Below are 13,927 nucleotides of genomic sequence, written 5' to 3'. Positions count from 1 at the left end.
GAATTCACACTTCTCCCAGCTACACAATTTCAATATTCACTGAGTAAAAATGTATTTTTATTATCCTTGTGCTTATTATAGGAGAAGGGCTTCCCATTATTTTAAAAGTATAATTTTAAAAATAATCTATTACATGAGCATCATTCCATACCACGTACCTTCCCAGCATTTTCACCCTTGTCACACATCTGCATTCCATGGTCTAGACTTACATGTATTCCTTATGAGAAAATATGCTGTATTTTTTTGGATTCAACAGCCTTTACCTACTGTCTTAAATAGTTTTTCCGTATTTTTATTTTGGCTAAATCTAATTTTTAATTTCAGTATATGGTTAAATGTTACTTTGTAGTTAAGCTTCTAATGACTTCCAAAATTGATCAAGTAGTCAGAGTATATGGATTCACAGCATGCTGCATTTTACACTTTTTAAAATGTATAACATACTTAATTTATTTGACTAACACAGAAGAGCATATGCCCTAGGAAATAAAGGATGATATGTCTTGCACACCAGTACATCTACAGCGTTTCTTTAGTGCTTGCTAGATAGAAGATAATCAAATGATGACTTGAGACCTTCTTACCTTATCATTCACTTGATTTTGGGAAGATATGGAAATGTAATTAATGTTAAACCTCAAAATGAATTAATAACTGTCTTTTTATGGTAAGAAGTATATTTTCTTCCATAAAAATCTCCATTTATTGTGTGCTAAGATCTTAGAATAACGCAAATTAATATTGTTTTAAAAAATCAGTAAAAAAACTCTTAGAGTATGCACAAGGGCCTTAGTTAAACATTCTGGAATGAGCATGCCAGTTTACAGCTGCTCTTTTAAAAACAAATTTACATGAAAGGAGTGGGTTTAAACAATAAATAGACCCAAATATCAAGAAAATGAGGAAGGTTAAAAACAACAACAACAACAATAACAACAACAACAACAACAACAACAAGGTCTGGGAACAGGAAAGCAGAGGGGTGATGGACGGATGGATGGATGGATGGATGGATAGATAAATAGAAAACGGACATTATGCAAAACTGTGAATAAGGCCGAAATTCTCAGAGTGGCTAAGGAATTGGATGAGCCAAGTACTTCTGAAATTTTCGGGTGCCTGTGAAGCTGACAGGAGAAATCATACAAAATCTGTAAAAACAGAAAATAGACTCATGTGACTCTTCACCATCTTTTCAACTGGTAAATTACCCTTTGTCCCTTTAAGAGTAGACTGTAAATTTCCTCTTTGGGACTGCTGAAAAAGAGAAACTTAGAAGGGATCCTAAGACACAGCTGAGATTAAAGGTGCTTTACTTCAGACATGGAAATAATGATAAAGTCTGTGTTCAGAATAGAGGTGACAACTCCTCCCAAGACACGTTCTCCCGTTAGCTGTGAGAACATGGTAGCCAGGCTTGCAATCTCACCCAAGACACTGAAGAATTCCTCTCCAGCAACACTTATCTAAGAGAAAAACCATGCAGAGATACTCCCTTTTTGAGATACCCTTTTATGTAAGGGTCTGGAAAGATCACGCCACAATAAAATCAGCAAATTCCATCAACCTGCATAGAACTTCCAATTAGCTTAGATACAGCCTTGCTCTTTAATGTGAAGAGAGCCTAGTCTTACCAGACATTTGTAAAAATCCTTTACCATGAAACACAGATACCAAAGCAAGTAGACACACACACAAAAAAGAGAAAATATGGGTAAAAGAAAAAAAAAGTCAATTGTTAAACATTAACATTCTAAAATATTAACTAGATCATCCATGCAAAACACCAGTAGGCACTACAAAGAAACAGTAAGAAGGACTTCAATAGGACTTTCTCCAAGAAATAGACAAAATTACTAAACTAGCTGAAAGTCCTGAGAGGAGAGTTACACTTCTGGTGGAAAGTTAAGGTATATTTTATCATAGATACATAGAAAATTAAGCAAAAAGTGAATGAGCCTATTATTAACCCAAAGTATATACACATAAGGGAATAAAATCGTAATATGATAGATTTACAACTATAAGTAATAATTACCAGGTCTTGATATATGTCATACTAAGTAGCACAAAATTATGGCACAATTATATTAAAATATATGATAGAAAGAAAAATACCATATGATATCACTCATATGTAGAATTTAAAAAAAAAAAAAGACACTATGAACATCTACAAAACAGAAACAGACTCACAGACATGGTAAACAATCTTATGGTGACCAAGGGAAGGGGATGGGAAGGGATAAATTTGGGAGTTTGAGATTTACAAATGTTAACCACTATATATAAAAATAGATTTTTAAAATAAGTTTCTTCTGTATAGCATAGGGAACCATATTCAGTATGTTGTAATAACCTTTAATGAAAAAATATGAAAATGAATTTATATATGTATATGCATAACTGGGACATTGTGCTGTACACCAGAAATTGACACACTGTAATTGACTATACCTCAATTAAAAAATAAATATATAAGGAATTGTATGCATGTGGGGACAGATACAAGGAAACTGGTTGTATTTTTCCTTAGTAGAAACTCCTTCCCTTAGTAGAAATATTTCAAAAGAGAGAAACCAAAAAATATAAATATATTATTTTTGCAAAATACAGGCAAACTCAAAAAGAGATTAGCTAAAGATTATAAAGACTTTACCTCTGGATATTGTGAAATAGGTGAGACATGTGAGAGCTATTGTTTTCCATTATCCGTTTGGCAGAAGTCTTTAACTATTTTAACTACAAGATTTTGCATCCTTAATATAAATGTTTACAAACAAACCAAGAAACCTCATGCCCAGTTATTTTAAAAAGCCTTGTACACCAAAGCATATCATAAGCTTTACTCTACTCCTGACTAAATTCATGATTATTCAGGTAAGAAAACTGGTGAGAACTCTCTTTGAATAGTATGGGTTAGGTATTATATATATATATTTATTTCTCTGAAATTATTTTCAGTATATAATAGTGACAAAATTGTATTTTTATATGTTTTTCTCAAAATATATTTTATATCAACATAGAGATAAAGTGTAATGAAATGAATTAAATTAAGGCATTATTTTCCTACTACAATTACATGTAATTATATCCAATTCTGATGGTGGTGTGGTGCCACAGAAGTATGCATAACCTGGTGCTTTGAGTATACACCAAGAAATTTAAAGCAAGATAACATTTCCTTTATTCTGTAAACCCTTTAGCAAATATACATGAAACAAATTTTATCCAATATGTTTGTGAATATTACAGGTATGTTTTATTATAGTTTCTGTATTTCTGATTGTTACTTAAAATAGGAAAATTTGGACATGGCAAGAATTTAGAAATGTGAAAATAATTTTAAATGTGAAAATAGTCTTGGCAAAAGTATAAGGTTATATATGGCAAAACTGTACATATTTATTAAAAATAATATGTTCAAAGTTACTGATGTTGGGAAATGTTCACAACATAAATATAAGCAAAATTGGTCACAAAAATAATTACTTATTAAGGTGATTCAACATGTTATTATTAGTTTTCAGTTTTACTTTGTATATCCTCTATTTACAAAATCATGTATCAAATGAATATAAAGTGTTACACATTAAAGTATTACTGTATACCTAATATGACTAATACAACATATTTCCATTTACTAGAAGCCAAGACAAGTCAATGCAATGGTGTTTTTCAGGAATTAAATAAATAAATAGAAATTTCATTAATTTATCCCCTGAGTAGCAAATATTTGAAATAGTCTATATTTGCTGATCAATTCTGTAAGATGCAAAAACCATAATTTTTAAAAAGTTATTATTTTATGCATTATATTCTTTTGTCTTTCAGATGACCTTTCCAGAATCAAATGCAATAAAGTATATGTCTATTGTTTTATGACTGTTAATGCCTGTTGCCATTTTCCATTTTACTATACATTAGATATCCATCTTCATGCATCAGAATTGCATATTCTATTTTCTACATAAGGCTTTTAGTTACAAAGGGCTGTTGACCACCTGTATTTATCAATTCCCAAGATAATACTAAAGTTATACTACAGGGATTCCAATAGGAGAAAAATAAAATACCAATGATCATAAAACAATTACAGTTGGAATTTCAAGTGAAAGATATACCTCAACGTGAAATAAAACACCGAGTAAAAGAAAGAGAAAGAGAGAATTAGAGAACTGAGAAATTCAGTATGTATCTATTATAATATTTAGAGAGAGAACAAAGAAAACAAAATAAAGGATATTATCAAAGAATAATGGGGAGTAAATTGAAGAGGATTGAAATATATATATATCTCAATGTTCAGCTACAAATGCTTTTTTTAAAAAAAATAACTAAACCCCAATCTGAAGAAATAAATCTTGTACCCAAATTTTGTAAAGAGAAGGGGAAAGAATGATGAATTGGTTCAATGCGATATTATAAACTCAAAGTTTAGTCCTTGGAGTGTATTTGAGCACAAAAGCCAAAATAGAATTAAGCCATAAAGCAGAGTTACCATGAATACAAGAAGTCACAGAAATACTGAGTACCCGGGATGTACTTATCAATGGTAGAGCATGATTCACATGATTAACAGTGCTATATGTTATAAAGGCCGTTATAAAGAGTAAATCCTAATAGTTCTCATCAGAATAATATTTTGTCTTTTTCTTTTATTTCCTATGTATATGAGATGGTGCATATTCACTAAAGTTATTTGTTGCACACTTTGAACTTACACAGTGCTATATGTCAATTATATCTCAATAAAACTGAAAGAACAGAAAGACATTATTCAAATAGAAACAGAAAGTAACAATAGAGAAAATCAGTAGATCCAAAGCCAGTTTTTTGGAAGAAATCTTTAGCCAAACTCAGAATATCTTGAATGAAGATCTGTAATGAAAAATAGGATATCACTATAAATACTATAAACTTTAAAAAGATAACAGGAGAACATGATGAACAATTTTATGGCAGAGTATTCCACAAATTATAGAAAGTGGTGAAACTCTGTTCTTTTTTTCAATGTTTACTCAAGAATATACACATAACCTAAATAATGATGTATGTGTTGAACAAATTACATTTATACATAAACACCATTCTACAAAGAAATCTTCAGATCTATCCAGCTTCATTAGTGGATTTTACTAAACATTTAGGTAATAGGACAAATTCTATACAACCTATTTCAGCAGAGGTGGTAAATCTTCCCATTCATTTTGTTAAGTAAGCATTGACATGATACCAAAACTAGGTAAAGACATTACTTAAAAAGGAAAGTACAGGTGCATATTTTAATAAATGTAGACATTTGACTGTAGTAAAATCATATCTAACGATAAAGACTAACACACTATAACTAAATGGAGTTTACTGAAGAATTTAAGTCGATATGACATTTAGAAATCAATTAGTATGATTTATTGTATCAATAGACTAAAAATATGATATTTCAACATCCATTCATGGTAAGAATATCTTAGCAAACTAAAAACATCAGCATCCTTACTTAGGTTAAGGAAGTCCCTAACAAAAACGTACAATTTAGACCATACTTAATGATCAAATACTGAATGATACTCCTCCAATATTAGAGACAACACAAAGATACAGAGACTCATTATTTCTATTCAACGTTATATTTGAACACATAGCCAATGCAAAGAGACATGCAAAAGCATCATGAAGATAGGAAAAGAGGCATTAAAACTGCCCAACTGAGATGTTCCTGATGTCCTGACCCACAGAATCCATAAACATAGCAGAATTATTGTATCACACCACCAAATTTTTAAATGGTTTGTTAGGTAGCATAGAAAAGTTAAATATAAGTTTTTGAACAGAAGCTATAGCAATGTTCCTGGGAAGTCATGATGGTGACTTGGAAAAGGTCATAACAGTGATATTAATAAGATTAGATACTGAATATATATTTTGAATATGGGAGATGTCTTTTAGACATACAAGTGGAGAGGTCAGCGAAGTAGCTGAATATAGAGAACAGTATTTTGAGAAGGATCTCTAGTTGGGAGGAAGACATCTGAGAGTCATCAGAAATTATACAGTATTTAAAGGCATGAGACTGAGTGGAAAAAAAAAAAAAACTATGGTGGTGAATTTAGTTAGACTAAGGAAGAAACTCAGTAACCCCTGACATTTCATACAGAAGAGTTAGGAGAGGACTGTAATCAGGAAGGTAGATGTTGAGAAGTCAATGAGGCTGAAATAACACCAGGATTATTATTATTTTTGCCTGTGAAAGACAAGTGAAGCAAATATAATCAGAAAGCAAGTTGATCAATAGTATCAGATTATACTCAATTAAGTAAGAAAAAAACTCAAAACTGATGAGCATTTATTTAATACAGAAGGCACTGTTAGCTAGGCCAAGGTCAGGTTCACTGATGTAGGCCGTATTCTGATTAGAGTTGAATAATGAGGACCAGCAGAATAAAAATTACACTATTATAGACAACTACTGAGATAAATTTGGATCACAGGGAAACAGAGAGGGATGTGGGTCAAGAGAAGATTTTTTTGTTCTTTTTTAAATAATATTGAAGAGGTAAGAATGTGTTTGCATGCTTATAAGAATAATCCAGTAACAAGAGAATGAATGTAACAGAAAGATGTTTAAGATTTATCTATTTCAAAATTAGAATTCATGACTTAGGTTTTGTTTGTGATATATTTATATAAATTGAAGAACAAAGTCAGATAATTTTTTCCATAACTGAAAGTCTATTTTGACAATACAATGTAGTTTGCTGATTTAAGTTAGATATTTTCCATCAATTGAAATCATCTGTAGTGGTATATATTTAAGCAACTATATTTAAAATCTAATTTACACATTTTATAAGATAAACTCTCTTCATGGTATTGAAGTTTAAAATGTATTTTGATTTTCTAAAACTACAAGTGCATTGTGTTAAGCAGAATTTCTCTAGGTGAAAGTTTAACAGTTATATTTCTGTTACTTCTGTAATGGAAATAAAAGCAAAAATAAACAAATGGGACCTAATTAAACTTACAAGCTTTTACACAGCTAAGAATACCTTCAACAAAATGCAAATACAGCCTACAAACCAGGAAAAGATATTTGCAAAAGACATGGCCGATGAGGGACTAATTTCCAAAATATACAAACAGTTCATACAGTTTAATATCAAAAATCCAACAACCCAACCAATCAAAAAATGGGCAGAAGACCTAAATAGACATTTTTCCAAAGAAGACATCCAGATGGCCAACAGGCACATGAAAATATGCTCAGTATCACTAATTATTAGAGAAATGCAAATCAAAACTACAATGAGCTATCACTTTCTACCCATAGAACAGCTATCACCAAAAGACAGAAGATAACAAGTGTTCAAAAAGATATGAAAAAACTGGAAAACTCACACTTGTATTGTGAAACATACAATTATTCTATGACCTAGGAATTCCACTATTAGGTATATATTGCAAAGAAATAAAACCATATTTGCACCCAAAAACTTGTGCATAAATGTTAATACCATTATTTATATTAACCAAAGAGTAAAAAAATCTGAAATATCCATCAAATGATGAATGGATAGACAAAATGCGGTGTAAGTCTATGACGGAATATTATTCTACAACAAAAAGGAAGTCCTGTTAAAGTGCTACAACATGAATGAACGTTGAAAACGGTATGCTGAGTGAAATAAGCCAGTCACAGAAGACCACTTATTGTATCTCTGTTTTTTAGGAAATGCTCACAATAGGCAAATGAATAGAAAGAAGGTAGATTTTTCATGACTAAGGATGGAGGAATGGGGTGGGGTGGGAAACAACTGCTGATGATTACATGGTCTCTTTTTTAGGTGATGCGAATATTCTAAAATTGATTATGGTAATAGTGGCACAACTCTGTTAATATGCTAAAAACCATTAACTGGAGGGTTCAATGTGTGACTAGTACTATATATTAATTATATTCCCAATAAATCTGCTAAAGATAATTAAATAAATGGATAAATGGGTCCAATATTACTGAAAAAGATTACACAAAGTAGCTATTTTTAAGTTTGAGCTTATTTCTGCAATCAATATTATGAATGACCTGACATTAATTATAATTTGGGGTACCTGTACTAATCGACTTGCATTTTTTAACATGATTTAACTCTTGCTACTTTATGGCGATTTAAGTAGTTTTTGATCCATATGTAAATTCATATACATCCAAGCAATTTATGCAGTTTTCATTCCCCTGTTTTACTTCCTAGAATAACGTGACATTATTTTCACCTCATAGCACTTTATTTGAAAATCAATATCCCATTAGATATATTGAAATGTGTGACTACCGATACCTGGAAATACAATCTAACACAGGCTAAAAACTTTGCCAATGTTGAAATACAAGCTCTCTTTTTTCGTAAAAAATACATTGAAAAGGAGACTGAATAGTTACCTTATTGTGAAACATCATCATTATTTTTTCATCTAAAGAAAAGTGGGATGTTAACAAGGTAATCAAATAGAGTTAACATGCTCTTCAATACAAGATGCAATATTTTTCTTTAATGTTTCACCATATTTTGTTTTCAATTTTTTAAAATTCTTTTTCTAGAAGTTTAATTTTTTTGCTGAGTCAATGTAACTAATGCTAAATAGTAAAATTCATTTTTGTTACTTCCTGTCTTAGTTTTTTCCAACTAGCTTTCAGAGACTCACTACAGAAACAGACTTGAAAAGATGCACAGATGTTATGACTGAATATACTAAGAATAAGTTCCAGCTTCCCCATAAATGGAGAAAAATAGGTGTGGTATTTTAAGCAACATCTCGGACCATCAGCATCCACATGTGTAAAATAATGGCAGTAACCCTTCCTTTCAGAGTGTTTGGAAATAATAAACACAATGGAAGATAAAATGCCCAACATTGTATCTGACAACCAGAATGTGACAAAATATTAAGATGATGATTACTGTAATACATGTAAATATGTAATAATATTCCTGGCCACTGAAAGGTACATGAGCTAGTCCACTGTGGAAAAACAGTAATAGAAACAAGTGAAAAATCTTGTTAAATAGATTATGTATTAATGAAAGCTTGAGTCTTAATTTCAGATTTAGGCAAATTCTAAAATCTCATGGAACATTGTAACCACAGTGTTATTGTCTTGCCTTATTGTCCTACTGTCCAATGATATGATACCAGATTGGGACTGTTCTCTTTCTAAAAATTCACTTAAAGAGATTTTTTAAATCTCTGTAACTTATCTGTCCAAATTAGCTTGGTGGGTTTTTGTCAGTTTCCTCAGATAATCTTAATGTAAATTAAAATAACTGTAAACAGCTTCTTACTCTCACTTTGCTTTTCCTGAAATCTATAGAGTATGTAGTAGCTTTCAAATGGATATACTAAAAACTAAGTGAGATTAACTACACAGTGATGCCTGCAACATGCCAGAAATCCAATCTTTGTTACACTCTCTGACTTAACCTCTAGAATCATCTGAGATGCATTCCAGCTTCTATAGTTCCATTTCTGCTTTACTTCCCAAAGAGCTGAACACAATCCAGGTCAGAGATCAGAAGGCTTCTTTATACAACTGTCTTAGTACTTAGTGCATTGACAGGAAAAAAAAAAAAAACAAACTTCAATAAAGTATCAGGATTTGTGGATTTATATTTTGAGCTTGATAAATATTCAAGTAGTTGGTACATTTAGGGACAAATTTTAATGGTCTAACAATTTTCTGACAAAAAATATTCTAACAAAATTCTAATGAAAATAAAAATACACTGTGATTTAGGTCTGAAAGGTTGTGTTTCACTCCTAGAATTCTGATGTCACCATTTTTTAAAGAACATAATGGTCTTGATGTTACACTACGTATTAGACCTATCAGTCATATTATGATTTTATGTCATTTATATAATGATCACATGAACTTCAAATAAACTGCCAGCTATATAATACACTTGGCATGTGTTAATCATGTTTTCAAATATTTATGAGAAAATACAACGTCATAATACAGGGATAGCACATAGCACACAAAGAAACACATCATCCCTTTAAATATACAATGTCAAGAGCTTTGAATTCAACAAACAAAACATGTTATCTAAATGGTGTTAAATCATACAATACCTAACATTCAGATTTAAAAATAAATTTTAATTAATAATATTGATATTTAATACTTAAAATTTACTTGTAAGGAAAAAAGCATTTGAGTGCATTGATATCCTGTGAAATTACTGTTGATTGATTGTATACCTAAAGTCATGACCATTTTACTAAATATCGTTGCTATGTCCTACTACATTCTTATCTTTTTCCTCTCAAATGCAACATAAACACATGAACCAAAGGTTATACAATGTGCCACCCAGAAATACTGAAACATTTAAAGTTCAAAATTCCTATTAACTTTCCAATTCCAGTTTCCAAAATTGCTGCGTCTTTCATTTTACCTGATCAGTGCAGAATTAGGTCTGAATTTACACTCCCCACGAAATGCCAGATTTTTAAATTTTTATCATATGCACTGTGGAAAATGAAAGCATTGTTGCCAGACTGGCCTAGAATAAAAGACAGTCCATTAGGAAAAAGAGATGTTAATTAGATTTGCAAAACAGAACCACCTGACACAATATGAAACATTGCTTACATGTGTCAATATTTTAAAAAATTATAGATGGTATTTTTAAAAGGAGAAAACTATTTATACCTTTTAAAATGAAGTTACATTATTGTTAAAAGGTATATATTTGTGTAAAAAAAAAATCTAGTTATTTTTCTCCAGTTGGAGCTAAAGAAATTTTAATTTGATGGCTGTTTTTAATAATAGGTTATCTTTGTTTTTAACATAAATTTCTACATATTTTTATACATGTGCATTGAATTTATGTACATATTTCGTTTGATATGTCATTATTACAATCATTGTTAATACAGAAGAAGATAAATACAATCAGCAACATAATTACAATATTTTGTGTTTTTTTTTTCCTGCACGGTGTATCCATCAGTGCTTTGTGGAAAGAAATGAGAACTCAGCCGAATATGTACATAATTTCTTTACAAAAATAAGATGGATGGCCAGTGTATTTATGTAAAAGATGACAATTATCTAGAATCAATCATATAAGGATATTATTCCTTTTGATTTTCAAAAGTATGAATTAAATGAAGTTATCAACAATATGGTGAGGATTTTTTCCCAAACCCTTGTTCAAATATAACTTGTGTGATTCTTAGTAGAATTAAATCATTCTAAATGTTTTCAAATTCATTTTACAAACCATTATATTTATGGTCGTTCTTATACTTTTCATTTGCACAAGTGACCAAGAAAATTTTCCTTCACATTTCACACCAATAAATCTTCACGATGCACAAAAATATAGAAGAATTTCCTTTAAGAAGTACTTTGTTTAACAGTGCTTTTTTAAATGTTTGTGGTGGTCACAGACCCAGGATGAAAATTCTGGATTCTATTTCTGGGTAAAAAAAATATACATAAATATATTTCACAATTTGTCTTTAAAAATCCCTCAAATTATTATGCTGTCTGCTATCAAAATACTATGAAGTGATTCTTTCATTCCTATAATAGATTATTAATATTAAAGAAAAATATTCATTAATATTTTATTCTATTCAGTCTTTACTGTGAAAAAATAATTAATGAAGATAGGGTATTATACATAGAATACTGACTTTAATAATATTCTGCCTAAGCCAGAAGGAAAGATGAGAAATTATCTGATAGCCATAAACACAGATGGTACAAAAGAAAATCTGGAAGCCATTCTGCCATTTCTAATATTCAAAAAAATAATCATGGCAAGCAGTCATCTCTGAAGAAAAGATAATTTATCTTGTAAATTATATTCTTAAGCAATTTTGTTAAAGATGAATCAAGTTGCTCAATATGGCAGATCATGTGGATGAGCTTATTCAGCATTTGGTCCAAGATCCACTCATATATCTTCCAAAGGATGCCTCCTAAAAAGAAGTCCACAAAGAGAAGACAATAACACTGCTAAAGCTGGAAATCTAAATTTCATTTCAATGATTGCTTACAGCTAGGGTGTTAGATTTGATTTTCATTTTAGTATTGCTGTGAAACTTGGAATTCATTGGGTGGTAACTGAGGAGAGAAGAAGGGTTGGAGACGGTCCTGTGGGTATGGACTGTGGCAGGGAAGGTGCTTTCAAGGACTGTAGTTATATTGACAGGATCCCATTTCAAAAGGCAGTGCCCTTCCCACTGCAAAAGGAACAGCAAATACAGTTTAGGGGATGATTGCTGGAAGCTTGCTGAGTTTATCTGCTCATCCCCTCTTACTGATTCTGAGTGATTTAATGCCCAATACTGACTCATTGTCTGTTTCACCTTGCATGTATCATATGCCTTGCAACTTAACCCTGACTACTGTGCCCACCAAGGTCATTTTTATTGTTACCTGGTATTTACCTTTGTACAATAGTTCAGCGCATCATATAGTCTCATTGTTTTTATCTTCATTACTCTTGTTTGGGGGATTTTACTCCCTCAACTGTGTCTTCTTAAACTCTCAGTCAGTGCACTCAGTCTCTGTCCCCAACCTGTCCATGCTGGGGATGGTGAAACAACCTCTCTGAAAAATGTGGATATTTAAACTTCTGACCAAAGCAACTGCTTCAAGAAGTGGATAAAACGCTCGATGTTAACCAGTTATTCGCTAGGATTGTTATATAAAAACTGAACGACTTTGTTGCTGTACAATGCAGTGAATGTTTTTTTACAGGAAAGAGACAAGGGAAGAGGCTGTGACAGAAACTCTGAAAATAGAAATCAACAAGGAAGACAGCGCCTGGCAGAAGAGGTCTTCAGCTCCACTCCTTGGGCCCAGGTAATCAGAAAACTTCCTTCCATTCTATAAGATTTCCAAAAGGCAAAAATTACATAGTTTTGGTGCAGAGAGTTATTTTTATTTCTCATCAATTCTTTAAAATGATACTTCCTTGTCCTTTAATTTCTAATTTGTGATGAGTTGACTTCTGCATGAAGTTGGACATTACAATTTTGATGGAAATTACTCTCTTCTTTCCATTCTGAATATTGTAAATGTTTTGTGCTCTGATTAAAAAAACCTACTGTTCTTCTGCGTGATATTTCAGAATAAAAATATCTTCACATTTGAATTCTATCTATATTAAATGTTGAAAGGCAGTAACCAATAGATTTTTAATTGTGCTACCTGATTGCCTTCCAGAAGTGCTTTATTCCTATTTCTCAAATAATTGAATGAGCAAATTTCAATAATTTATCACATTTAAAAGGACTAGGGAGAATTTCCTCCTTAACCCCTTTTTACATAATTGGAAGTAAGTTTGGTATATTTAGCCCGTACTTTGAATTCTAAATCCTACTTAGTTTATTCACAAGTATTTCTCTCTAAAATATTTATCTTAAGCTCTAGTCCTAACTTCTGCAGATAATTTCATTCTGTGTATTTTATGATGTGAGCATTTAATAAATATGATACTGGTTACCTCAAATCGATTCAGCCATGACTTACTTCATTACGTTATGTAATGTGGTAAGGGAAAATGATCTTAAGCTGTGTTATTTAAGAATATATAACTATTTTAAATAAGAAATATTATTTCAAAATTATATAAGGAAAACAGTACTGATCAATGAGAAGAAAAAAAGAAGACTATAATTTAAAAGTTGATCACTTTCATACAGAATTATTTCTATATCAAGTGTCAAGGACAATAATAAATAAATGTGTATATAATGATTCTGGAGTAGTTTTCTCAAATCAGTAAGTTTGCTTTTACAAAACAGTAAATATATATGCTAATAGAGCACTTGCTTATGTTCCATAAATTTTATTTAATGAATAAATCATCAAAAATATCTAGCTTGCTTTTTAAGTAAC

Source organism: Camelus bactrianus, chromosome 1 (assembly GCF_048773025.1).
Source record: "Camelus bactrianus isolate YW-2024 breed Bactrian camel chromosome 1, ASM4877302v1, whole genome shotgun sequence".
NCBI classification, from domain to species: domain Eukaryota; kingdom Metazoa; phylum Chordata; class Mammalia; order Artiodactyla; family Camelidae; genus Camelus; species Camelus bactrianus.
This window is presented reverse-complemented; position numbering follows the sequence as displayed.